This window comes from Pithys albifrons, chromosome 4, assembly GCF_047495875.1.
Source record: "Pithys albifrons albifrons isolate INPA30051 chromosome 4, PitAlb_v1, whole genome shotgun sequence".
Taxonomy (NCBI): Eukaryota; Metazoa; Chordata; class Aves; order Passeriformes; family Thamnophilidae; genus Pithys; species Pithys albifrons.
In genome coordinates this window covers 596,659-621,214 of record NC_092461.1, presented here as the reverse complement: position 1 = coordinate 621,214, position 24,556 = coordinate 596,659, and the positions used below count along the sequence as shown (strand labels likewise).

General features: G+C 48.8%; 1 long non-coding RNA gene across 2 annotated transcripts in view; it reads left to right on the top strand.

The window, feature by feature from the left end:
• Positions 1-24,556, top strand: part of LOC139671014 (uncharacterized) — a 354,063-nt gene that overhangs the window by 122,373 nt on the left and 207,134 nt on the right. The gene's annotated exons all lie outside the window — the stretch shown is intronic.

The window sequence follows — 24,556 nt, the reverse complement described above, 5'->3', positions numbered from 1 at the left end:
AGTATTATAGTTACTTTTCAAACCTGAGCTTCTACTTTCCCCTGAAAAGTGGTATTTGTGTGCAGGGTTTTGTGTTCTGCCAAGGAGGAGATGGGAACATTAATCCCAGAACTATTAAAGCCAATGGAAACCTGGAGTTCTGGGAGCAGATGCTGATTGACACGTGAGTTCTGACTGCTGAGACCTACAGACCAGGGGGGTGTGGCTGGGGCTGCTTTCTGGCCTGCCTGGCTGTCTCCTTTTGCCCCATGTGAGGGCACTTTTCAGGTGTTTAATGCAGTGGAGCCCATTCTGCAGCCTCCTGCCCCATCAGGGCACTGCTTGTCTCTCCCTTGCACATACCCAGCTGCCTGTTTTCACAAAATCTGGGAGAGCTTCCTGGCTTTGAGACTCTGGGGCCTTTGTCATTGGATCTGAATTTAGTCAGAAGGTTCAGCAATTGCTGGAATGTGGCAGACAGACCACCTGTGTCCCTGTGAGTGTGCAGATGATGCACCACGGGCTCTGCTGTGCAGGAACACACACCCAGTGCTGCACCTGCTTTGCTTGCTGGGGACAGAGGAGGAAATTCCACCTGGGCTGAAAATTAAATCCCACTTCAAGAAAGAATTGATTTGCCTTAGAGGAGTTTTTCCCCCCAGGCATGTTACTTGTTTATTTATTTTGCTTCTCTCTAATCCATCCTGGTAAGTGGTGTAAGAGAAATGCTGACCCACTCCTGCCTCTGCCATTACCAGTGGGTGCTGCTCTAAAAGTATCTAATGATTGTAATGAATTTTGTGGCTGAAAGTTGAACACTGAAGCTGATTTGAAAGCATTCAACAGTGAAAAAAGGATAGGCCTCTATTGATATCGAGTCAAAAGTGAAGACTTAGCTGTAATTATTTACAAATCAATTAATGGACCTTTCCTCTCACACCCTCTCAGTCAAAGACTGGCTAAGAGCAGAGGAGAGCATTGATAGGAACACACCATGAAGCAAAATCAATTGGCTTTTGTCATTGTGCCAGAAGTGAGAGCTGCACACGTGCCTTGGCCCAGAATGCAGCAGGGGAATGTCCACAGGCTGGCAGATAACCTAATTTTTGAAACCCAACACTGCCATAAGAATCTTCCCTAACTGATGGGGAGATCAGGATTTATCCAGCAGCTCAGTGGTGGGAATCCACCCAGCTTCTGGGACAGCACTGCAGGCTCTGGGAGGCTGGGGGGGGCAGCACTGCAGAGTCTGAGAGGCTGGGGGGGCAGCACTGCAGAGTCTGAGAGGCTGGGGGGGCAGCACTGCAGGCTCTGGGAGGCTGGGGGGGCAGCACTGCAGAGTCTGGGAGGCTGGGGGGGCAGCACTGCAGGCTCTGGGAGGCTGGGGGGGCAGCACTGCAGAGTCTGTGAGGCTGGGGGGGCACTGCAGGCTCTGTGAGACTGGGGGGGCAGCACTGCAGAGTTTGAGAGGCTGGGGGGGCAGCACTGCAGAGTCTGAGAGGCTGGGGGGGCAGCACTGCAGGCTCTGGGAGGCTGGGGGGGCAGCACTGCAGAGTCTGAGAGGCTGGGGGGGCAGCACTGCAGGCTCTGGGAGGCTGGGGGGGGCAGCACTGCAGGCTCTGGGAGGCTGGGGGGGCACTGCAGGCTCTGGGAGGCTGGGGGGGGCAGCACTGCAGGCTCTGGGAGGCTGGGGGGGCAGCACTGCAGGCTCTGGGAGGCTGGGGGGGCAGCACTGCAGGCTCTGGGAGGCTGGGGGGGGCAGCACTGCAGAGTCTGAGAGGCTGGGGGGGCAGCACTGCAGAGTCTGAGAGGCTGGGGGGGCAGCACTGCAGGCTCTGGGAGGCTGGGGGGGCAGCACTGCAGGCTCTGGGAGGCTGGGGGGGGCAGCACTGCAGGCTCTGTGAGGCTGGGGGGGCAGCACTGCAGGCTCTGTGAGGCTGGGGGGGCAGCACTGCAGAGTCTGAGAGGCTGGGGGGGGCAGCACTGCAGAGTCTGAGAGGCTGGGGGGGCAGCACTGCAGGCTCTGGGAGGCTGGGGGGGCAGCACTGCAGGCTCTGTGAGGCTGGGGGGGCAGCACTGCAGAGTCTGAGAGGCTGGGGGGGCAGCACTGCAGGCTCTGGGAGGCTGGGGGGGCAGCACTGCAGGCTCTGGGAGGCTGGGACAGCACTGCAGGCTCTGTGAGGCTGGGGGGGCAGCACTGCAGAGTCTGTGAGACTGGGGGGGCAGCACTGCAGAGTCTGAGAGGCTGGGGGGGCAGCACTGCAGGCTCTGGGAGGCTGGGGGGGCAGCAGTGCAGAGTCTGTGAGACTGGGACAGCACTGCAGAGTCTGTGAGACTGGGACAGCACTGCAGGCTCTGGGAGGCTGGGGGGGCAGCACTGCAGGCTCTGGGAGGCTGGGGGGGCAGCACTGCAGAGTCTGGGAGGCTGGGGCAGCTTCCTCAGCTCTCAGTCTGTCCCTCATGGCAGCTCATGGAGAGGAAACAGATTCACAGCATGGACTCTGAGCTCATACCTTCATGAATGAGGTCATGTAACATTGTGCAGCTTCTGTGCATTTCTGATGCTGTAGGACAGCTGGCAATATTTTTCCTCTTATCTTTTTGAAAAGTGTTTTTTTAATGAATATGTTCTTGCATACAAGATCTTTTGTTCATATTTGTTTGCATGTGAAGTTGTGATGGGATTCTGATCATAATCCTGGCTGTGGTATGATTCTGCAAAAACCAAAAAGAAATCCTTTATTTCCTCAAAACAGCCTTGGAAATAAGTCTGAAACCTTTCTCTCTGCTTGTCTATTCAGTTTGTTTCTCAGCCCAAGATAACTCTAAGGATTGTGTCTCCTCTGAGGTTTAGGACAGTAACTCCTCTTCAACGAGCAGTAAAATGAGCACTGGTGAGTCCAAGGGCAGGAACATCTGAGACTTATTTAAAGAAGCAGCAGGCCAGGCCTTAAAGCACAACCCAAACAGAAAATACGAATCCAAGTGAGGATTATCAGCAGAGTTTTGTGGGCAGGGCCAGAGGTCAGCACAGGAACCTCTCAGGGGTGCTTGGGACAGTCATGCACAAACCTGTTCTCTGTTCCCAGAGACCAAACTGGGGGGTTTGTGTCACCTCTCAGGGACAAAGCTTGGATTGCTCAGTGATTTCAGGGGGGACTGTACACATGGAACTGTGTGCCCCTTTGGCCCTGAAATGGGGTGGCAGTTCTGGGGAGAACAAGTTTTTAGGGACTGTCAAGTGCTAGAAGTGTGCAGTGAATGAGAGAGATGGAGCTGTGTCTTTTAAACCACGTTCACATTGTGAACCCCTGGGCAGGTAAAAGTGTGTGTGGTGAGTCTGACAACTCCTTGCTGAACACACAGGGTTGCCAAAGCAGCCTGCAGTGCTCCAGGGTGCCCTGTTTGTGCCAACAGAGATGCTTCGGTTCTCAGGCTACTAAAAAGAAAAGGACTTTCAGTGGGGGAAAGGAAAAAACTTACAAGGAAACTTAGGGGAACTGTGGTTGCCCTGGAAACCACAACTCTGACATTGACTAACATGGCAGTTGCTTTTAGCTGCTGATCTCTGAATGTTTCCCTCTACTTATTTGCAGAAATAATTAAAAAATTCTATAATCTGTTTCTACTTTATTTTATATTTATTTCTTTGATGGTTTGTCCCCACCCTCACTGCCAGGCAATTTTTTTCCCTTCTTTTCCCCACATGTTCATCTCTCCTCAAGTGGGGCAGAGTGAAAGGGGCAGATGAGGAACTGCAGAACAGAAGTCAAATCCTAGCACCTTCTCTGGAGTAATTTCTTTCCAGGACAAGCACTGTCTCACCTGCAGGACCCAGAACTCATTGCACTTCTCATATATCACAATCACACAGGACGCAGCAGGGAGTAACATGAGAGAAACAAAATAACTGTTGTTTGCAGCTCAGTTGACACAAACTGCTCTTTCCCCACATCAGAAGAACTCTGTGTGTGCTTTCTGCCATGTGTCATAACTTGGCATTGGTTGACTAACATTGGTTGGGATTGTGAGGTGCTTTCTGTTCCTTCTCCCTGAGATTTGGCTCCTGGTCATGGGCCAGCATATCCATTTTGAAGCTTTTTACAGTATGTTTCCTAAGCAGGATGCAATTCTCTTCTGGGAGGACTTGACTTTGGGTGAAGACAAGGTGAGCAGAGAAAAGGGAGATGAGAGTCCAAAGGTAGCTCCAGGTCACTGCCTGCACCATGCTGAGTTATTTCCCCCTTCCCTCTGGGAGAGGAGCAGGTGGCAGTGGCAGTGCAGGACTGACCTGCAGTGACTGTCCCGTGTGCTGGAACTTGCCTTGGAGCTGTGAATCTTCTGGGGGATTTGCTTCTTGCAGCTTAAAAACATGTTATTTTTCAAATATTTAATCCTCTTTTGCCTGTTGCTTCATAGTGAATATTGTGGAAAAACCCCTTGTGCCACTGCAAAAGAATTGTTTGAAGTATGTTTTCAAGTCTTTCTACTTACCTGCTGTTCCTGTTTTCTGGGATTTCTAAAACACAAAAATATGGAGGGATTGTCTTTGTGGCTACTTTAGGTGTTAGATGTAGCTGTTGTTTCTTGATGCAAATTTAATCATTCTAAGTCAGTGGAGAAAGGCCTTTGTCATTAGTTTTAACTGAGATTAAAGTAGCCCCCAAATAAATGGAATAAGTTCTTCAGAATGAGTCCCACTGGAAGCCATTTCAAAGCACAGAAGGGAAGTCTCTCAGAAATCCCTGTGTGGAACAGAGTGCTACTGAGCCAAGGGCAACAGTCTGTCTTCTTCTGAGGCAAATCTCATTTGCTGAGGGTTTGCTCTAAATTCTTCTGATTTCACTCTGGTTTAGATTAAGATCTATTTACACTGCACTCATACAGAGTCAGAGAACCCCTGAAGGGAAGGGACCTGGAACAGTCACCTGGGCCAGCCTTCATGGGAAAGGAGGATGTCTCAGTGTGAAATGAATCCTGAAGCTTCCAACCCCACAGTACTAACCAGAGGGACACCCAAAGTCTGTGTAAATGGGGCATGTTTAGATGGAACCTCAGACGTGTCCTTGTGATGCACATCATGCCAACATCAGCCCAGGTGGGCAGCAGCTGGTTCTCTGTGCCTCAGAGAAGTGCAATTGGCATCTGCAAGAGAACATCTTCCTCTGTCATCATTATTTTCCCCAAATTACTAAGAGAGTGTCAAACTTCCAAACAAACTAAAAACCATCTCTGCCAACAATCATCTTATTCCATATTTGAGTACTAATTAAAGTATTTGGGGATCCAGATTTGCAGATGATGTCACCATTTGGGGGGATTGGACCAGATGATCTCCAGAGGTCCCTTTCAACTCTCACAATTTGCTGAATTTTTGATTTCTGTTTATTTCTGATGCCAGGGAGACTGGGAAGGCAGACCCTGGTATTGATCCTTTAATTTGCTGTCCAGGCATCAGGCACCTTCTGACAGACTGCTGGTTTGAGAGGTTTAGGTCTGTGCTTGTCACACTCCCTGGTTTGTCAGGAACATCAAACATTCTTGTAAATGCTGGTAATTCACACTGAGCACTGTGGAGATCCAGCAGTTTGATTTAACAGCCCAGGCAAGAAATATTGCTGGCAGCAGATCAGAAAATTGAAATATAAACCTGCAACTTAAATACCATACAAGTACAAACTGGTGCTGGGGGATGGTACCACCTTTTCTTTTCTAGGAAATGGAAGGAAGGAGGAAAAGTGTCAACTATTACAGAGCTTTAAAAAGAAGTGGCACACGTGCTTTAGAGTAACTAATATTTTATGAAATCTGTGCAATTGCAGTATGGTTAACATTTCAATAGTCACCAAAAGCACAGTCTACCACAAGGGTGCTTCAACAGGAAGGGAACCAACTTCCTTTTGGCTCAAAATGTTCTCCAGTGGTGTGTGTATTCCATACAATGTTGGTACTAGTGACAAAAGGATTGGTTTGCTTTACCTGAAATCCATTTGGGCAATGTGGGCTCTACACCTTGGCCTTGTCTTGACTCCTTGGCCTTGTCTTGACTCCTTGGCCTTGTCTTGACTCCTTGGCCTTGTCTTGACTCCTTGGCCTTGTCTTGACTCCTTGGCCTTGTCTTGACTCCTTGGCCTTGTCTTGGCTCTTCGTCAACTCCACTCAGTGAGAGACACTCAGGCAGATGTGGGAGATGGGAATGGAGCACAAGTTTCTGGGAAAAACCAAACATGTGAGGGGAAAAATAAGAAGGTAGAAACTGAAGGCAAAGTAGAAAGTAAGGAGGGACTGTAGGAAAGGTGTATGAAGGAATAAAGGACAGGGCAAAAATGAAATTTAAAAGCTCTGATAAACTATACCATAGATTGCCTGTCATTTGGGGTCAGACTGCACCATTCTGTTTTATTTCTTAAAATCATTAATCAGCACTAAATTTCAAATGCAAAATAGGCAATAAGACTGTTGGTGAATGCCTGATTGTCAACAACTGGTTCATCTGGCTTTGCTCTGCTCTTGCTTTGTGCCCAGAAGGAGCTCTGTAGCCATAAGTGGAATCATGCAAATACCTGTTGGAGATTGCACTTGGCAATCCTGTGTCTTCCCTGGAAAAAACCAGTCTGCAACTATTTCCTTGAGCAGAGCAATGAAAGAAGAGAGAGGTTTAGAAAGGCAGCAGTTGGTGGTTTATGTCATACTGTGACACTGCCAGTGCAGGTTTGGGGCTGATCCCTGTGTCCAGAGAATTGATTCCCATTGTCAGCTGGACCTGCACAAGGGGCACGATCAGAAGGGCTCTTATTTCATCCCTGGACAAGCAGATCACGTTTCCTCATGACCTGCAGAGTTTTCTGTCCTTTCTGACACTTCACCGAGGGATTCCCAGGGATGAATAAAGACACCACTGGTGTGTGATCTGGTTACCTGAAGTGAGTTGAAAGGTCTGAAATGCAATCACTAAGTTTGTGACAAATGTAATTATTTAAGACACGAAGGAATACATTTTCAAAGCATTGCCTGGAGGATTGGCTGTATTTCTTCCTTTGTAGTGAGAAGAGCAGTACATTTTATTTAGACTGTGTCTTGTATTTGAAAGAGCTCAGTAGATGAGATCTGAGGGCCTTTGAGTTTAGAAAACTTTGTTTTAGGAGGTCCAGGTTGAGCTTTCAAAGCTGTGTCTAACCCTCAAAGCCCGGCCTGCATCTTCACTTCCCTCATCATCCCAAGGTGAGGAGAAGACTTGTTTGCTCACAGGCTTTTCATGAATGTTGGAGAGAAGTCAGGAGAGCAATCAGCCCTCAGGATGGTTTGCAGTCCTGCTGGTAACAATCGGTGAGAACAGGAGTGTGTGTGCAAGGCAGGTGTGGCTTTGGGGCCGCTGTTGGACTGTCAGGGCACGGGCCAGCTGTGTGAGCAGGGCCAGCTCCGACTGAGACACACCAGTACTGGCTGTAGGAGGAACACTGAGAAATGCCACCTCATCCTTCCTGGTGGGTGGACTGTGAGTTTGGATTTGAAGGGCAGGAGGGAGTTGTGCAGGCCACAAAAACCCAATCCTCTTTATTTCTTATGAACTGTTTTCAGCTCAGGATTGCTCTGAAATGATCTTGCAAACCCTGAGCCTGCCGTGTGAGCCATTTATTCCCTTTGGAGCAGGTGTGCCATGCAGGTCTGTCAGAGACAGTCTCAGGATGGTTTGGGCTGGAAGGAACTTTAAGGATTATCTAGTCCCAACTCCCCTGCCTTGGGAGTGGCACTGACCCTGGATCAGGTTGCTCAGCACCCCATCCAGCCTGGCCTTGGACACTTCCAGGGATGGGGTACCAGCAGCTTCTCTGGCACCTGTGCCAGGGCCTGCCACGAAAGTCTTCCCCCATGGCTAATCTGAATGCTGCAGAGGAGTTCTCTGGCTGTTCTTGCAAGGTGTGCATAGTAGGACTTTAAGGAAATATGAATTAAATGGATGCTTTAGCAGTGCTTTCACATACATCAGGTCTTTGTGCTTTACCTGCTGAAAATCTGTGCTAGAGAGAATCAGGGTAAAAGAGGTGTTGAAATTCTTGGGAATAAACAAATAAAAGACAGTCTCGGGAATGTAGTCCTGTGTTTAAACCAGAGGTTGTTTATTGTGAGGTCTTGCCCTCAGAGCAGCTGTTCACAATAACTTGTTGTACCAGTTCTACAAGATTTTCTGAAAGACAAATCAGGATGTGAAGCTTTCTGTCAGTTTGCAAGGTTTGTTTCACACAAGAGTCCTGTATCTTTGCACCCTGTTCTGGGACTCCTTTGGCTTTGAGAAGGAGTTTTTTCTCGCTTTTGATGAGGAATAAATCCCATGCAAGTCCAAAATAAAGGGGGGTGTGGGAAATCTCTCAATGTTTTTTTTTAGCTTTCAGCGCTGGGAGTTAGGAGGAAGGGAGAAAGGGCAGACATTGAGAGATGTTAAGAGTGGGCTTTAGAGCACATGTTTAGCTATAATGGTCCTTATCCACTCCTGATCTCCACTCCTTTACTCACAGCCCTCCATGAAATGTGGAGATGAGCACCAGTCATGCAGAAGTGTTTAAAAATTCAAGCAGTGACAATAGGAAGTGTCAGACAGTAATGGAATAAGTATGACAAAATTACCAAGACAGCAGCTAGTCATTAATAAATTAGAACCTCGTAGAGTATTTAAAGCTGAAGGTGTCTGACTTGGAAATGGTATTCTTCTGGATGAAACTTCATCATTTCCCTTTCACCATGTTTGGTGGGGGAAAAGTAATCCCTTTTTAATCACAGACCAAATCATGTGTTAACAGTCCCCACTGCACATTCAGAAGTAAATTTAGCACAAAGAATTGGAGCCCCAACCCCCTCCAAGGGACAGGTGAGCCCCTGCAGTGAGTAACCCTGGCCAGGAGCTGTGCAGATGGGGTGAGAGGGAGGGTGCAGAGCCAGCCCTGGCGTACAGTGCCTGTTTGCAGTGCTCTCTGCCCATGCAAACAGGGCTGGCATGCACGAGCTGGCCATACCATGATGTAAGAAAGGTCAGGCTGAGGCATCTGTCCCAGCTGGGTGATTCTGGGAGGTTCTGGGTGGTGCTTCCTTGGCACCCAGCCCAGCTCTGCCCCTCAGTGTGCAGTGACCAGCTGTCAAATGCTGTGCCCACACTGGAGGTTTGTCACCTCCAGATTTTTGTTCAAACCATTAAGCCCTTGCATCTAATGAAAAACTCTTTTCTTTTTAAAATGGAAAGCATTAAACAATAATTTCCTGAGCTCATGAAAGGGCAGAAAATCCACATTACACAGGACATGCTGCATGGAATTCCCTGGCACGGGGCTGTGAACTCTGGCAGGGGCACCCCCACCTGCCCTCCCTTTCACACAGAGCACCAGCCAGAGCTCTGTGCTCGTGTTCGCCACTGCAGAGCACTCGGGGCCACCCAGTGCTGGGAGCAGCAGCTGTGCTGGTGGGTCTCACATGGCCAGAGTGGGGCATGTTCCCAGCTACCCACAGTGAATATGGGTGGCCTCGAGGCCCTCAGGAAAGGGCACTTTCTCACCATCTGGAGGTGGCACCCACAGGCGGCCTTTCTGGCTGGAAATACTTTCCTTTTCCTTCCTGTGTCTGCAGATTTGCGTGTGTTCAGTGGGATAGAAAAATCTCACATGGAGAAAAACCTTTTGAATCTGTTGCTCTGGTAGAGGGGCCAGTTTAATGAGAAACATTTCTCTTAAAAAAAAATTAAATAAAGTCCCTTGTTTCTTTCTCCATCCCTGCCCCTTTCTCTCCTCCTCTTCCCCATCTGAGGATTACAGGTGACTCTTGCATGTAATGCATATTTTCTGATCAGCCCTCTGAAGGCTGAGTCCCCTGTTCTTCCATACAGCAGTGCCATTTTGTATTAATTTTTTATGAACTGAGCTTATTAACCCACCTTTCACTTTGTGCAAACTGTAATTAAAATGTATTAAGAACATGGCTCGCAGTGCACCCCTCTGGGTCTGTTGGGGGGTCTGCCTTAGCAGCTTGGATCAGGAAAATATTGAAACATTGATTTTTAGCTGGGGTTTTTTTAAAGAAGCCTTGGGTCATTTCATGGGGGGTAATCAGAGCCTTTGACTGAGGAACCCAGGAATGGCTTTTCCTCTGGGGGAAACTCTTGCAGCCACAGCAGATGCCAGAGCGGAGCTCGGGCAGGAAATGCAAAGAATGAGCTCAGAACAGAGTCAGCTCCAGCAAAGTCAACACATTCCTGCTCTCCAAAGAGCTGTTTTATTAGGTGATGGTTTCAATTTTCTTCCCCTCCTTTATGGGAAAATTGGTGAAGAAGGTAGAGGGACGTAACACCATTTGTGACCTTTACTGAAATAGTATTATAGCCAAGAGAAAGTTGTTGGTCTGTGTAAGCCAGGGAGACACAGGGAGGCTGCTGGAGTTTGGAAACCTGAGATAACCAACTGGTAAATGATAATTTGTCAGCGGTGTTTGCAGTTTCTCTTCTGTGTGTGTTTGGTTTGTTTCACTTTGTTTGTTTGTGTTTTGTTGTTGTTTTGTTTGGGAGTTTCGTGGATTTTTTCTAATTTATTTATAAAGTTCAAGCTATCTTTGTGCTATGTTGAGCTATGACTCTCAGCTTTTATTTTCTTGGTACTAACTTTCTAACCATTTTCTGTGGTGGAAAGTACTTCAGGAACAATCTATGTGTGTTCTGTGGCTGAATCCTCCTCCAGTGTAAACAAGGAGCTGGTAGCATTATTTGGAACACCCCCATTTTTAGGCAGCCTTTATTGTTGATAGCTCTGCCTGTGTTATGGACACATAGAAGCCAACAATATCCACTATTTAATGTAGTTATTTGTGGGAAAACACACCTTGTATGGCTTGGAACAGCCTGCCCAGAAACCCTGATGAGATTAGAGACTTTGGCAATGAAAGTTTAGTTGAAGTTCACTGCATTTTATTGTAAGGTTTTGAGTTTTTGTGAGTCCTGGTTCCCCTCATGCTGTCCCCCCTGTGAGTCCTTGTCCCCCTCATTGTCCCCCTCATTGTCCCCCTCAGGATTCCCCTCACACCATTCCCCACCTGTCCGTCCCCCTCACACCTGTCCGTCCCCCTCACAGCATTCCCCACCTGTCCGTCCCCCTCACACCTGTCCGTCCCCCTCACACCTGTCCGTCCCCCTCACACCATTCCCCACCTGTCCGTCCCCCTCACACCTGTCTGTCCCCTCACACCATTCCCCACCTGTCTGTCCCCTCACACCTGTCTGTCCCCTCACACCTGTCTGTCCCCCTCACACCTGTCTGTCCCCTCACACCATTCCCCACCTGTCTGTCCCCTCACACCTGTCTGTCCCCTCACACCTGTCTGTCCCCTCACACCATTCCCCACCTGTCTGTCCCCTCACACCTGTCTGTCCCCTCACACCATTCCCCACCTGTCCATCCCCCTCACACCTGTCTGTCCCCTCACACCATTCCCCACCTGTCCCAGTTAATGGCCACGTCTCTGCCTCCCTCACGCACTTTCTGCCTCTCCCCGTTCGTTTTCCCGCCCTTAACGAGCTGTTCCCATTGGTGCTCTGGGTGCCCATTCCACGCTCTGCCCCTTCCCTTGTCCAATCACAGCCCTGTTCCGGAACCTTCCCTCAGAGCCCCATAAATGGCGATTGTCCCTCAGGGAAGGCTCTGGGGGCCCTCATGGGCAGCGGGTGCTGGAAGGTGTTTTCATCACTTATTCACAGGTGTGGTGGTTGGTTTTTGTTTCTCCCTCTCCTTTTTTTTTGGTGACCTGTCTGATTGTCTCTGCTCCTGCCTCTCCCCACTGCATTGCCCACAGGATGCTTTTTGCAACCAGAATTCAGTATATGAGTATATTCCTATACTGCCTGGGAAGGCTCCGTGTATTTCCCATTGCCATCTCGGAACTGCCCTACTTTTAACCTCCCCTTAGTCAAGCTTTTAAAAGCCAGACTGATGTTTTGCTGGTAATGGAGTGGAAAGGGAGACATAAATATGGTCTATAGACTCCAGTGTGGCCTGTCCATATGTGCAAAGTGCTGATGTGTTCACTTTGGGGTCAGAGCTGGAGAAGGGCAGGGTTGTGGCAGAGTCCATGGGTGGGTGCTGGTTCCTCACCAACACCCTTTGCCTCACGCTGTGGCTGAGGGCACCATGAGGCAAAGCCAAGTTTAATGGGAGAAGTGTCTGCCTTTTCCACAGCTGAACGTGGCCCTTTGCAGTGCCTGTGTCTCCCCGGGTGAGCAGAACCAACACTGGTGGGCTGCTCTGCACCAGCCTGTCACTTCAGCCGAGTTGTGTCTTTGCACTCAAACAGCTGCTGGTAAGAGCCTTAATTAATTAAATAGCATCATGTGTCCCAAGGAACCTCCTCTCTTTGCTTGGGCAGTGGTTTGCTCAGATGATTTCTCATTTAAGGCCCCAACCAGAGTGCTGCTGTTGCTGCCGTTCCCTCCCTCTGCCCTGTGCAGCTCCATCACACACTCCATGTGGCTGGGCAGGTCCTTGGCTGGGGGCAAACAGCAGGACCTTTGGGCAGAGCCCTTCCAGAGGAGCTGGGCTGGGTCAGGCTGCATTCCTGGGCAGGGCACCCCTGTCCAAGCAGAGGAACAGCCACTCTTCAAGCACACCCACCTCTAACTTGTTGGGGGCAGATGGTTTGCAGCGTTGGGTTTGCTGTGCTGAGAATACAGCATAAGGTTAACAAAACATTTAAAGTGCAGCCGAGTCCCAGGCTGAGTGCACAAGGTTTACTTAAGGGAGGAGAGGGCTATTTATGGAAAGCATGTGGTTTGCTGCCTGCCCCCAGAGCGGGGATGTTTCTGTGGGCTTTGGCAGGCTCTTCCACACAGGATGGGAGAGGGAGAGAGCAAGGCTTTGAGAGCTTTCCAGACATTCATGGCCACTTTCTCAGCCCAGGTGTGGAAGCTGTCTGATTATTTATGCATTCATATTTTACCTGCTAGGTTTGGAGCAGTATTTTTAATCTTTTACAGTCAAGTGATGCAATTTTCTTCCCTTCATAGTATTGGTACATTGATAATCTGAATTAAGTGCAAATTATGGGAGCCGATTAGAAGTAAAATGAGAAAAAGACATTACAGCTCTCACAAATGCTTCATTATACTAAGCTGCCAGTTTTAAAATGCATTTCCTTGGGTTTAAAGTGAAATGTTTAAAGGAAGAGCAGATAGCTGGAAAGGTTGCCACACTGCTTAAAAGAAGATTATATGATAATATGAGACACTTGGTTGTCATTGTGTCAATTTGGGCTCGTCAGGCAACATTACTCTTTGATGTCTGGCATTTGTGGGAGACAGTTATAGGAGGGCTAAAAAGCCCTGAAAAGTATGTTTTTTAATTGCAGGATTGAGCAAGATGCTCAGCTTTGGCAAAAGAGCTTTACAGTCCAACATTGGCAAGACAGAATATTTTTAAGACTTGAGTAAATATATCAGTTCTTTGCCTAACCTTGGGGAGTGAGTGATCCTGTGATGCCCAGGCATGGGACTTTGAGAACAGCAACCTGACATGCACTGTGCAGTGCTGCAGCCTCTTGCACAGAATGCTCCATGCCCCAAATTTGGGAACCCATGCTGGTCTCCAAGGGTGTCTCCAGCCCCACTGAAGGCAGCCTTGCCTGCTGGTCCGTTTGAGCAGCATGTCCTGTGTAATGTGGATTTTCTGCCCTTTCATGGGCTCAGGAAATGATTAGCTATCAAATGCTGTACCCATTCTGGAGGTTTGAAATCCTCAGGTTTTTGTTCAAACCATTAAGCTCCTTCATCTAATGAAAATCACTTTCTTTTAAAATGGAAAGCATTAAAACAAACAATAACTATTTTTTTCCTAATGGCTTTTTTGATCCAAGAGCTTTCAGAGTGCTTAGCCTTGCAACTTCAGATTTATTTTTTTTTTAAATTGCTTTGCAAAATCAGAGGGTGTTTCTGTGGTGAACATACATCTGTGCTGGCTTTTGCTGAGCTTTGGAAATAGGTCAGGAATTAAAGCACTGGCTTTGTGGTTCTGAGGAAAGCCCTTACGAAACTCTCTCAGACATGAGAGGGTAAAGAGGGGTCACTGGCAGTGCTGTCTGACCATATATAGGTGGCATGGTCTCTCTTGTCTCCGGGCATGTTTGACTGTGTAAAACCACACACGTGGGAGCTGCTGGGAGTGATGCTCTTCCATGATGGCTTAGAAAGGACACATTGCTGCAGGAAAAACAGAGGTAGCCAGGGGACAATGTTAAGGGAAACGCTGTGCCTTCTCGTGCAGGTGGTCACTCCTAACGTGCCTTGAGCTGAGCTGTGTGTCCTGAGCTCAGTGCCATTGCTTTGTGTCCCTCTGAGCATAAACCAGCCCTGTGTGAGGTGTGCACTCACCGTGCTGTGCATCGCCATGGCAACTGGCTGGGGATGGAGGGCAGCTCCTCATGGATGGAGAGCAGGCTGGGGATGGAGGGCAGCTCCTCATGGATGGAGGGCAGGCTGGGGATGGAGGGCAGGCTGGGGATGGAGGGCAGCTCCTCATGGATGGAGGGCAGCTCCTCATGGATGGAGGGCAGGCTGGGGATGGAGGGCAGCTCCTCATGGATGGAGGGCAGGCTGGGGATGGAGGGCAGCTCCTCATGGATGGAGGGCAGGCTGGGGATGGAGGGCAGCTCCTCATGGATGGAGGGCAGGCTGGGGATGGAGGGCGGCTCCTCATGGATGGAGGGCGGCTCCTCATGGATGGAGGGCGGCTCCTCATGGATGGAGGGTGGCTCCTCATGGATGGAGGGCAGGCTGGGGATGGAGGGCGGCTCCTCATGGATGGAGGGCGGCTCCTCATGGATGGAGGGCGGCTCCTCATGGATGGAGGGCAGCTCCTCATGGATGGAGGGCAGGCTGGGGATGGAGGGCAGGCTGGGGATGGAGGGCAGGCTGGGGATGGAGGGCAGGCTGGGGATGGAGGGCGGCTCCTCATGGATGGAGGGCAGCTCCTCATGGATGGAGGGCAGGCTGGGGATGGAGGGCAGCTCCTCATGGATGGAGGGCAGGCTGGGGATGGAGGGCAGCTCCTCATGGATGGAGGGCAGGCTGGGGATGGAGGGCAGCTCCTCATGGATGGAGGGCAGGCTGGGGATGGAGGGCGGCTCCTCATGGATGGAGAGCGGCTCCTCATGGATGGAGGGCAGGCTGGGGATGGAGGGTGGCTCCTCATGGATGGAGGGCAGGCTGGGAGTGGAGAGCAGCTCCTCAGGGATGGAGGGCAGCTCCTCATGGATGGAGGGCAGACTGGGGATGGAGGGAAGGCTCCTCACGGATTGAGGGCAGGCACTGGCATCTGTGCTGTGCCACCCTGGGGCCTTCCTTCTAAGAGGAAGGTACTCAGGAGAAGGACAGTGTCTTGCAGAAGGGAAGAGGCAAAAAACTGTTCAGGCAGCAGCAATGGCCAATCAAGTGTGAAAAGTCAACCATTTTGTCCTGCTCTCAAATACTCCTGTTCTGCTGCAGTTTGTTGGTGTAGCTTTCTTGATTTCAGAGTAACAGTGGAAGTGAGTAATTGCTGCAGTGCTGGTGGGAGGTGCCTGAGTGGGGTCTCATTCCCCCTCCATGGCCTCAGCAGGGTGGGTGGCACAGTGGAGCTCTGGGGCAGCCACTGTGCACCAAGGGAGCAGCACCTCAGGCACAGAGGAGACACTTTGCTGCAGGGGTTAAACCTGCACTGGGTTTCTGTAGGGCTTCCTGCAACTTGAAAGAGAAAAGAAAAGTTCAAAGCCTTAGGTAAACACAATAAGCTGAAGAGAACTGAAGTAAAATAAAATCCAGCCTTTGGGGTAAATGGAGCTCCTCTGTACTTGTCCTCCACTTCCTGCTAGGAGTGTTGTAGCAGGATTACCAAATGTGAGCTTTTCCTGTTCAACATTACAGGAGAGCAGAAGGAAAATGGGATGGGAGGAGAAGTGATTTGGTTTCTTTTTCTCCAAAACATTTTTCCTTTACACCTCTCCCTACTAAGTCCTTTACTTGCTAGACCTATGGGTAGCCTTTAGACAATCTCATGGCAGTGTAGCTTTTTGCTGTTTTAAAACAATAATTTCCAGGCATTCTGTGCAGGCTGTTTGCCTTCACGAAGTGCAGATTTTCACATCCTCAGTGCCCAAGTTAGGGAGAACAGCTCTTGCTTTCTGCCCCCTCTCCCTCCCCTCCCTGCCCTCCTGGTGCCCCTCTGTGTGCTGAGGATGCAGCAGAGCCAGGAGAGCCCTCACCTTTCAGTTCTGCCTTCAGATGCAGGAACCAAATCACATCTCCAGGCTCTGCAAAGAGATCCATTTTCTTTCTCGTGGCCACTGCTGAGTGTGTTTTACTGGCTAAAGGTTACCATGGCCAAAGGGTTAGAAACCTGAGCAAAATACCAACCTTGGAGAAAGCACAAAATCAGTGCAGCTTTAAAGGTGGTTCTCCCTCTCTGTACCTCCTGCTGTCCTCCCTGGGCTTGCCTAGTCAAGGCAAACTAGCTGGTATACGTAAGAGAACACATTAACAAAGCTTTTGCTATACATTTGTTTCTCCTCCTGCTTCCCAAGCAACCTGTGGGGTCCGTGGGCAACATGACATACTGTCAAAGTATTTTAAGCATTAGGCCGTTTCTTTGGGAGTTGGTATTTATCTGAAACTACGTGCACTTAATCTCTAGGAGCTGTAAAGTTATTTTCTACCTTTTATTACCTAAAAATACGTTCAGCTCTGAGAACTGCCTTGCATAAGTGTGCAATAGCACACTCAGACTTGGCCCCTGAGAGGGGCTGGCTGCAGTCAGGGGGTTGTTGAGCAGCTTGCCAGGGGAAACGGAGCCAGTGCAAGGTGAAGCCCTGGGCTGGGGCTGCTGCTCCCCTCCTATGTGCCTTGGGGGACATGGCAAGGACATGGCACATGGAGGCAGAGAGGGGAGAAGCCAAGACCATGTTGTTCATGCTGCTGCTTGGCAAAGCCAGCTGGAGTTGTGTCCTTGGTCAGTCTGAGGTCAGGCACAACGTGCTTGTGCTCGCAAACTGCGATCCCTGTGGCTCCACTTCAGATCCTGCATTTCTGGCAGAAAGCAGGTGCCTGTACCTCCTGTATCTCAGCATCCCCTGCTGCTGCTCATGCACAGGGGCTGTGGCACACACACCCCTCGAGCTGTGGGCTCTTCGCTCTGTGCCCCTTGGTGTCCCCTCTGCCTGCCCTCAGCTGTGCCACTGATGGTGCTGTGAGGGTGGGGACAGCTCTGCAGCACTCCTGGCTGTGCCAAAGCCTGTGGTGATCAGCCATCCCTCTGCTCCCAGCAGCAGGGTGAGCTCCCTGCCGTGAATGATCAGCCATCCCTCTGCTCCCAGCAGCAGGGTGAGCTCCCTGCCGTGAATGATCAGCCATCCCTCTGCTCCCAGCAGCAGGGTGAGCTCCTGATCAGCCATCCCTCTGCTCCCAGCAGCAGGGTGAGATCCTGATCAGCCATCCCTCTGCTCCCAGCAGCAGGGTGAGATCCTGATCAGCCATCCCTCTGCTCCCAGCAGCAGGGTGAGCTCCCTGCCGTGAATGATCAGCCATCCCTCTGCTCCCAGCAGCAGGGTGAGCTCCCTGCCGTGAATGATCAGCCATCCCTCTGCTCCCAGCAGCAGGGTGAGCTCCCTGCCGTGAATCCTGGAGCTGCAGTGCCCTGAGGGTCCTGCTCCAGCACAGCCACGCTGCCTGTGGCTCACTGTCACACACCTGTGGAATTGCAGCCAGGTCTGCGAGTGGTGCTGCCCTGCCGTTCTCTTGGGGATTAGTCTGCTCTCGAATTGAAAAAGTCTTCCCTTGAGGGAAGGTTTTTCCTCGTGTGTTTTGTTAGTGGGTATTTTTTGATCTATAAACTGACTTCCCTGTAGAGACCTTAGGAAAAGAAAGAGAGAAATGGATTGACAAAGATTAAAGATTCCTGCTAAACATGAGGCTGACAATGTTCAAGTTTTTTGGTTTGGGTTTGTTTTGGGTATTTTTTTTAATCTGAACGTCAACCTTGTTTCTGGCCTTTTCTTACAGCTTTTAAAATGTCACTGCCAAAAGAAATGACTGCAGTAGTGTATGAAGTTATGGAAAAAACAGAGATGAATCTCTTTTTTATGTTGTTGTTATTATAATATCTGGCCCCCTCTTTGCAAATGTAAGTCAGGGAAATGTGCCCATGGAAGTTCAGAAAGAAACACCTGGACTCCTTTTAACATTAAAGTACTTGGAATCTATAAAGATTACCTGGATAGACATGCTTTGTTCACTAAATGAGTTGGGAAATCTGGCATGTTTCTTAAAGAGGCCTTTGGCCAGTCTTCCCCCATACTCTTGGCTCATGCCTTTGCATAATGATTTGAGCCATGGTGGGCAGAAGAATTCAGCCTAACGATGAATAATGGCAGCATTTGTGGTCAACTGGTCATGACATTCTCATTTGAGCATTTCTCTTTGGGCACTGCATCCTCCAGTCATGAGACTTGCAGTGGTGTCAGGAGTGAGAGCAGCACAGGCTCAGGCTGGGAGGGGGAGAAAGGGGGCACTTGTTTTACAGGGGCCACTCTGTGTGTGGGTAATGTAAAAAAAGGGGGGATGGGGAATAAAGCCTTGCTTGAAACACTGGTGGCTTTACAATCATCTCTTTGTGGCACTCCCTCCACCCCCAAGCACTTCTGTGTTTAAATCTGTGTATTTCCACAGCCCTGTGCAGAGGATCCACTGCAATATTAGTGAGGGAAAAGCAACTTGCAGGAAAGGAGGTGGTGTGAGTAGAGGAGGAGAGGGAAGGCATCAAGGTAGGAGAGATTTATTTGTAGCCTAAAAGAAACAACTGCAAAGAAGAGCAGATGAGTTAAACCTGCTGGAATCAGACATGCCCCCTGGGATTGGATCCTGGGGCACAGGAGAAGGGGAGCATGTTGGTGAACGTGGGGATCGTGATCCAAGTGCTGCCATGGCAGAATGACCTGATCCCATCCTGCCTTGTCTGGGTCCATGGCTCCTGAGTCCTGAGTATGAGCTATAGATGAAGATTAAATACAGAGAGAGAAATTACTCACTGACAAATAGAAGGGGATGGGTGAAAAAACTGCAGGTTCCCATTACTGCAACTGAAAAGGGCAAAGCCACTCCTGTATGTGCTTGTGGTAGATGAATATAAAAATAGTCTGGACACTACAGGGTTGGTTAAAGGTGGGTTTGAAGTATTGTGATCATGTTGATTAGATGTGTGGGATGTATCTGCTTTGTGTGGAAGCAAAAAATGTGTTTACAGGAAGATGAATAAGTGGGAAAGGAGCATCTGTGGTTTGAGGGAGAAGATTTATTAATGTTCCAATGACTTTTGCAAACTGAAAGTCTGGGAACTTGGCTGTGGGCTGAGAAAGCCACAAGTACTCAGGGTTGGTTTAAATTAAGTCTCTCAGAATTTGTCTGAATGTGTGAGTAGACTTCCAAATATTGGGGGACAGAAGAGCTGACACTATTTGTGTCCCTCAGATGTCATGGACAGACACTGGAGGTGGTTGAAGAACCAGAAATTCACAGTGTCTGTAGTGTAAACTACTGCTGAAAATCATAAAGAACAAGAAACTGGATTTAGTTTTGAATAAAGTGATGGTAAGAGAACAAAGGCCACCTTGTCACTTGAGAGATTCTGACAAGGTACCCAAAGCAGCTCCATCTCCAAACTGACAAAAGAAAATCATGTGACATCTGATAGTCTTCTGATGGGCTCCATTCCTTGTGAGTTTCTGCAAGGATTCTTCAAACACAAACTGAATTATTAGAAACAGCAATGGCCTTTTTCAAGGTGCCACAAATAAAGTAACAGAAGCATGTCCAGATTGTAGTTTGTGCTGAAATCTTGACTATTTTACAGCAGCTGAAAGGCTTGAAGTGAACTCTGTGCATCTGAGGTATGTTATAAATTATTGGTAACAGAGACTCCAGTGTTTGACCTGTGGCTTCAGAACACTTTGTTAAAGTATTTTCACACAGTACATGCCCAAACATTTTTTAACTATCCTTTGCATTTTATTTAAGTAATGTAGAAGTTTGTAGCCAGAGACTATAGACCAATTACTCTTCCAAAGTAAGCAGCAATATCAGCTGGAGCACAGGCAACAATAACCAGATGAAATTGCTAAAATATTTTCTTTCATTGTGTGGCAATGCTGTGTAGAAGTTCCAAGTGAAAGTCAGGGCCCCTGTTGTTGGATTTTGCAGAAAAGAAGAGAGCAGTGTATGGAGAGAGCAGACACAGATTGCAGACAGGAAAAATTTCACCTGAGAAAGTTGTATGAAGGGTTTGGGGAAGAAGGAGTAGGAATAAGGGAGTTGGTTCTGCTATGGTTAAAAAAAAGATAGAAAATTTTCCTTAAGTTCCTCTGACTTTGTTTTTATTTGAGGAGAAGGGTGTGAGGAGCCTGACTTTGAGCTGGACCAGCCTAGAAGAGCTGCATTGTTTCAGAACTTTCTCTTTCAGGCTCTGTGATAGGGCAGTCTGTGATGAGAGAACGTTGCTGAATCACAGCCCAGAAATAGCAAAGGTGCCCCTGACAGACACCCCCAAAGTCTGCACTGACAGCACGAGGCACTTTCTTAGGCAGGCAGTTTAGCCCCTCAGAATGATACCCATAATGGTGCCCAGTAACATTTGCATGCACAAAAGGGGTAATTCACCACTCAGGGTGATTCAGAGCTGCTCTGGTGGGTTTGACTCTTGGCATCCAGCTGCTGGCACGTGCCTGTGCCACGGCCCAGGGTGATCTGTGCAGCCTTTCAGGGCCAGGCTGCTGCAGAGCCTGAGCCAACTGTTTGGGAAGCACTTCCCAGTCCAAGCATTCCCGTTCCAGTAAGGGCGTGGCTTTGATCAATTATTTACTCACTCGGCCTCTAATGTATTTACAGTTTGCAGACCCCTTCTTTGTTCAGTTTGTGCCTGGCCTTGGTGCAGAAACTCTGAGGGAAGTGACTGCTGCAGTTCTGTGCAGCTCCAAAGATACAACATGAGGGAAACAACCATGTGATACTTGATCTTTTTGCTCTCCTGTTATTTTGTGAGTGCTCCCTGCATTAGAATGCCCTCACCAGCAACCCCTCTGCATTTATCAAATGTCTCAGCTTTGCTGCAGTGTTTAACCAGCTGTAAAACATGTTTTATTGCCCTCTATATTCTTCCACCACAGAGCTCACCATTTCAGTAAATCACTTCACTGTTGGTTTATGGATGACTCTAAAAGGGAGGGGTGCGGTTTGGTGGGGTTTGTTTGTTTGTTTTGAATTACAGTGGCTTGCCCAGGTATGCTCAGCACCCTGTGTGTTTGGAGCGGGCAGCAGGGGCAGCAGGATGGGGTGCAGGTGTCTGAGGGGTGTGTGCCCACTGCCCGTGGGTGAGGCAGCTGCCTGTGCCCTGTGCTGGGGCCCAGGGGCTGCTGAGGGTGGCAGAGCTGCCTGCTGAGCAGTCTGGCTGCAGGACACAGCACCTCTGCAGCCAATTAGCAGTGCTGAGCTCTGAAAAGGGCCACATCCTGCCTCTGTCAGCAAAGCACTGCAATGCCGGTCCTGAGTTAGATGATTAAAGCTTTGTGCAATAAAGATGTGAGGTCTCATGCCCGAGGCTGAACAGGGAGGCACAGCCCCAAGTCAGGGCCTGACAAGTTATGGGTCTAAAGGTTTCCAGGAATCTTCACATCCTGCAATACTGACTGTGCTGATTTCCAAGCTCAGTATAACCTACGACTGAAGCCAGAACCACACCATGTGACTGTGAAGTACCCAGGGAAACCTTCTAACTTCTCTATCTGGTCATCCCTGGTGCTTGTCTAGCCAAAGAAATTCTAGCAGATTGAGACAATTGTAGCCTCAAAATAACTGAATTAGAAGGAATTCACACAACCCTGCTCTGCTGGAAATGTGGAAAAGTGTGTATGTGTTTGATGAAATTATTCTTTGAGGAAAGAAGCAGTAAGAGTAATTGAATGGTTATGCCCTTCCTGACTAACGTTTCTCCCTGGACAAGGTTGTATTTTGTAACCTGCTTCCTGTGGTCACATAAAGGAGTGAGGATCAGAGGAACCAAAATCCCAGCTTCTGCCTTAGTATTTGTGTCACAGTGTCTACTAATTTCCTACCCTTGTTTTCTGGTGTATGACATTTGCTCACTTACTGTAATATCCTACTGATAAATCACTGCAGTAACGGGCAAATATCTTTGCAGAAGAATCAAAGTTAATCTCTGTGATTGTGAGTTGTTTATAAACAATTACTGTGCTGCTTGTGAATTGGGTCTAAACACCTTATTATGAGATCTAGACTAGGTATTTTCTTTATATGTATGTTGAATTGTCACACTCACTGCTTCATCTTCTCCAGTGTCTGATCTGCTCATATCCCCACTGATAAAATGCAAAGTTCCAGCTGACTGCAGTGAGTTTACATTCCAGGCCCAAATAATTTTAAATGCAATGTGTGATTAATTGGTGAAGTGTGCTGTCAATGTGGATGGTTCCATCCTTCCTCTTATTTATCTTGCCTGGGAGAGAACAAGTTGGAATCAGCTTTATGGGGTGTGTGACGTGTCACTTGCATGTTTTTAACTTTTGTTTTCATTTTGATTTGGGTTGGAGTGGTATTTTGGTTTTAATTTATTATTTGGACTTGAAACTTCAAATCAGAGAGCCAAACCAACACATTTCCTGTAGAGAGAGTGTCTAGAAGTAGCTGGAATTGGGTCCCAGGCTGTAAGGCAGGCACAGCACCTGGTGCTGAACCCTGGGTGGGATGTCACCCATCCCCGTGGAGCTGGTGCCACCTGCCCTGCAGGGCTCTGGGCATGGGGACAGTGGCTTCTGCAGCCCCAGGGGTAAGGCAGGACTCCCATCCTGAGGGCTCTGTCCCGGGGTTCCACTCCCACAGTCACTGCTCCTGTTCATGGGATGTCTGGGGGGCTTCCCAGGGACCACATTCCACACGTGCTGGGGAAATCTGGGGTTTGGTTGCTGTGCTGCTGGGGCAGCCCACAGGGACAGGCTCTGCAACCAGGGGAATCCAGAGCTGAGGCAAACCCTGCCCCAGACCAGCCCCCAAATTCCACACCCGTCACAGCCCCCCCCGAGGTCTGCATGAAGTGCAGGGAGAGTCCTGCCTTTCTGTGCCTTGCCCCAATGGCCGTGCTTCAGATGGAGCTCCTGGGGCTCAGTGATGGACAGCCCTGGAGGTGAAAGCATTTCAGCACAATGAGCAGCCCCTCAGTGCCAGGGGGAGCCCAGGCTGGGAGGCTCCAGCACAAAGGGGCAAACTGCAGGAGTTGGGACTGCATGGGAGCTGTGACTGTATGTAAACAAGCGTGCTCAGACTCCAACAGCTGAGCTGAGGCAGGAGTTTGAAAAGATTGAACTTGGGCCACATTTATGGCTATCTCTAAACTATTTTATTGCTGGTTTATGACACAGAGTGTAAATTATGGGGCTTTTAAGTGTTGCAGTGTGAAGGTTTTATCATTTGCTTATGTACCAAACATAAATATTACCTGTTTGTTTACAGAGAAATTAAATACATGTTTTTAAAGCTGTTGCTTAGGAAGCCAATGGGTTAGTAAGGAGAACACCTTACTCTTGTTTTTATGAGTGGGCACTGTGTAATTCCTTGCAGTCAACTGATGCAGGTTAAACAGTTGCAAAGGGAGGGGAATAAGTGTGTGTATGCATGTAAATACCACTAGAATGCAAGCAGTGTGTGTGCCACTGCAGGGATCTGAGAGGAAATGTTTTCTGTTGGGTGAACTAATGGAGAAAAGCACCTTTTGGAAGCACAAGCCATTTCTCGGGTCTGAAGCAAACCTGGTACAGTTTGTAAATACAATGACCCCCAGTTTGTACTGAGGTGTGCAGGTACACACAGGCCTGTGCAGTTCTGGAGCTGCAGCAACACTGACAGGGTTGTCTCACTTGTATTGGCATTGTATGGGCACGTTCTCCTTCTTTAGAACAGGGATTGTACCAAATGGAAACCTTTAGGCTCCTGCTACCTTTTCAAAGCTATCCTAAAACTCTGCAATTCAAAGAATGTGTTATATTTTGGAGCCCAGAGTTTAAAGATCAGTTCCTTTTGGTACCCTGGCTCTTCTCTCTTGGGGTTTATGGCCCGTATTCCTTCAGATTTTGCTCCATCCTATGCCGAGATGATTCATTGTCATCTTCTTTCACTATCTCATGCTGAGTAAATTATTTTCATCTGCTCTTTTTAGTTAACATTCTTGTTCCAGTAGACTTGCTCAGATAAGTTTTTTCATAAGTTATGAAACACTTATTTTCTATCTGTGAACTCCATGTTATTCTCCTACTCCCAACCTTGTACCAGCCTTGTACCAAATATCCTTTCCAGACTCTGGGGGAAATGCTGTTTTCTGTTATTGGGGTGAAACTGAGGTGTGATCCTCCTGTTCTCCAGACTGGAGGACTGTGAGGGGTCATGAGTGGCCACAGTGGTGTGGAATACATGTTTGTAACTGTTCTAAATTATTATTGCTCAGATCTCTTGTGTGTGTGTTCTCTGTTCTCTTAG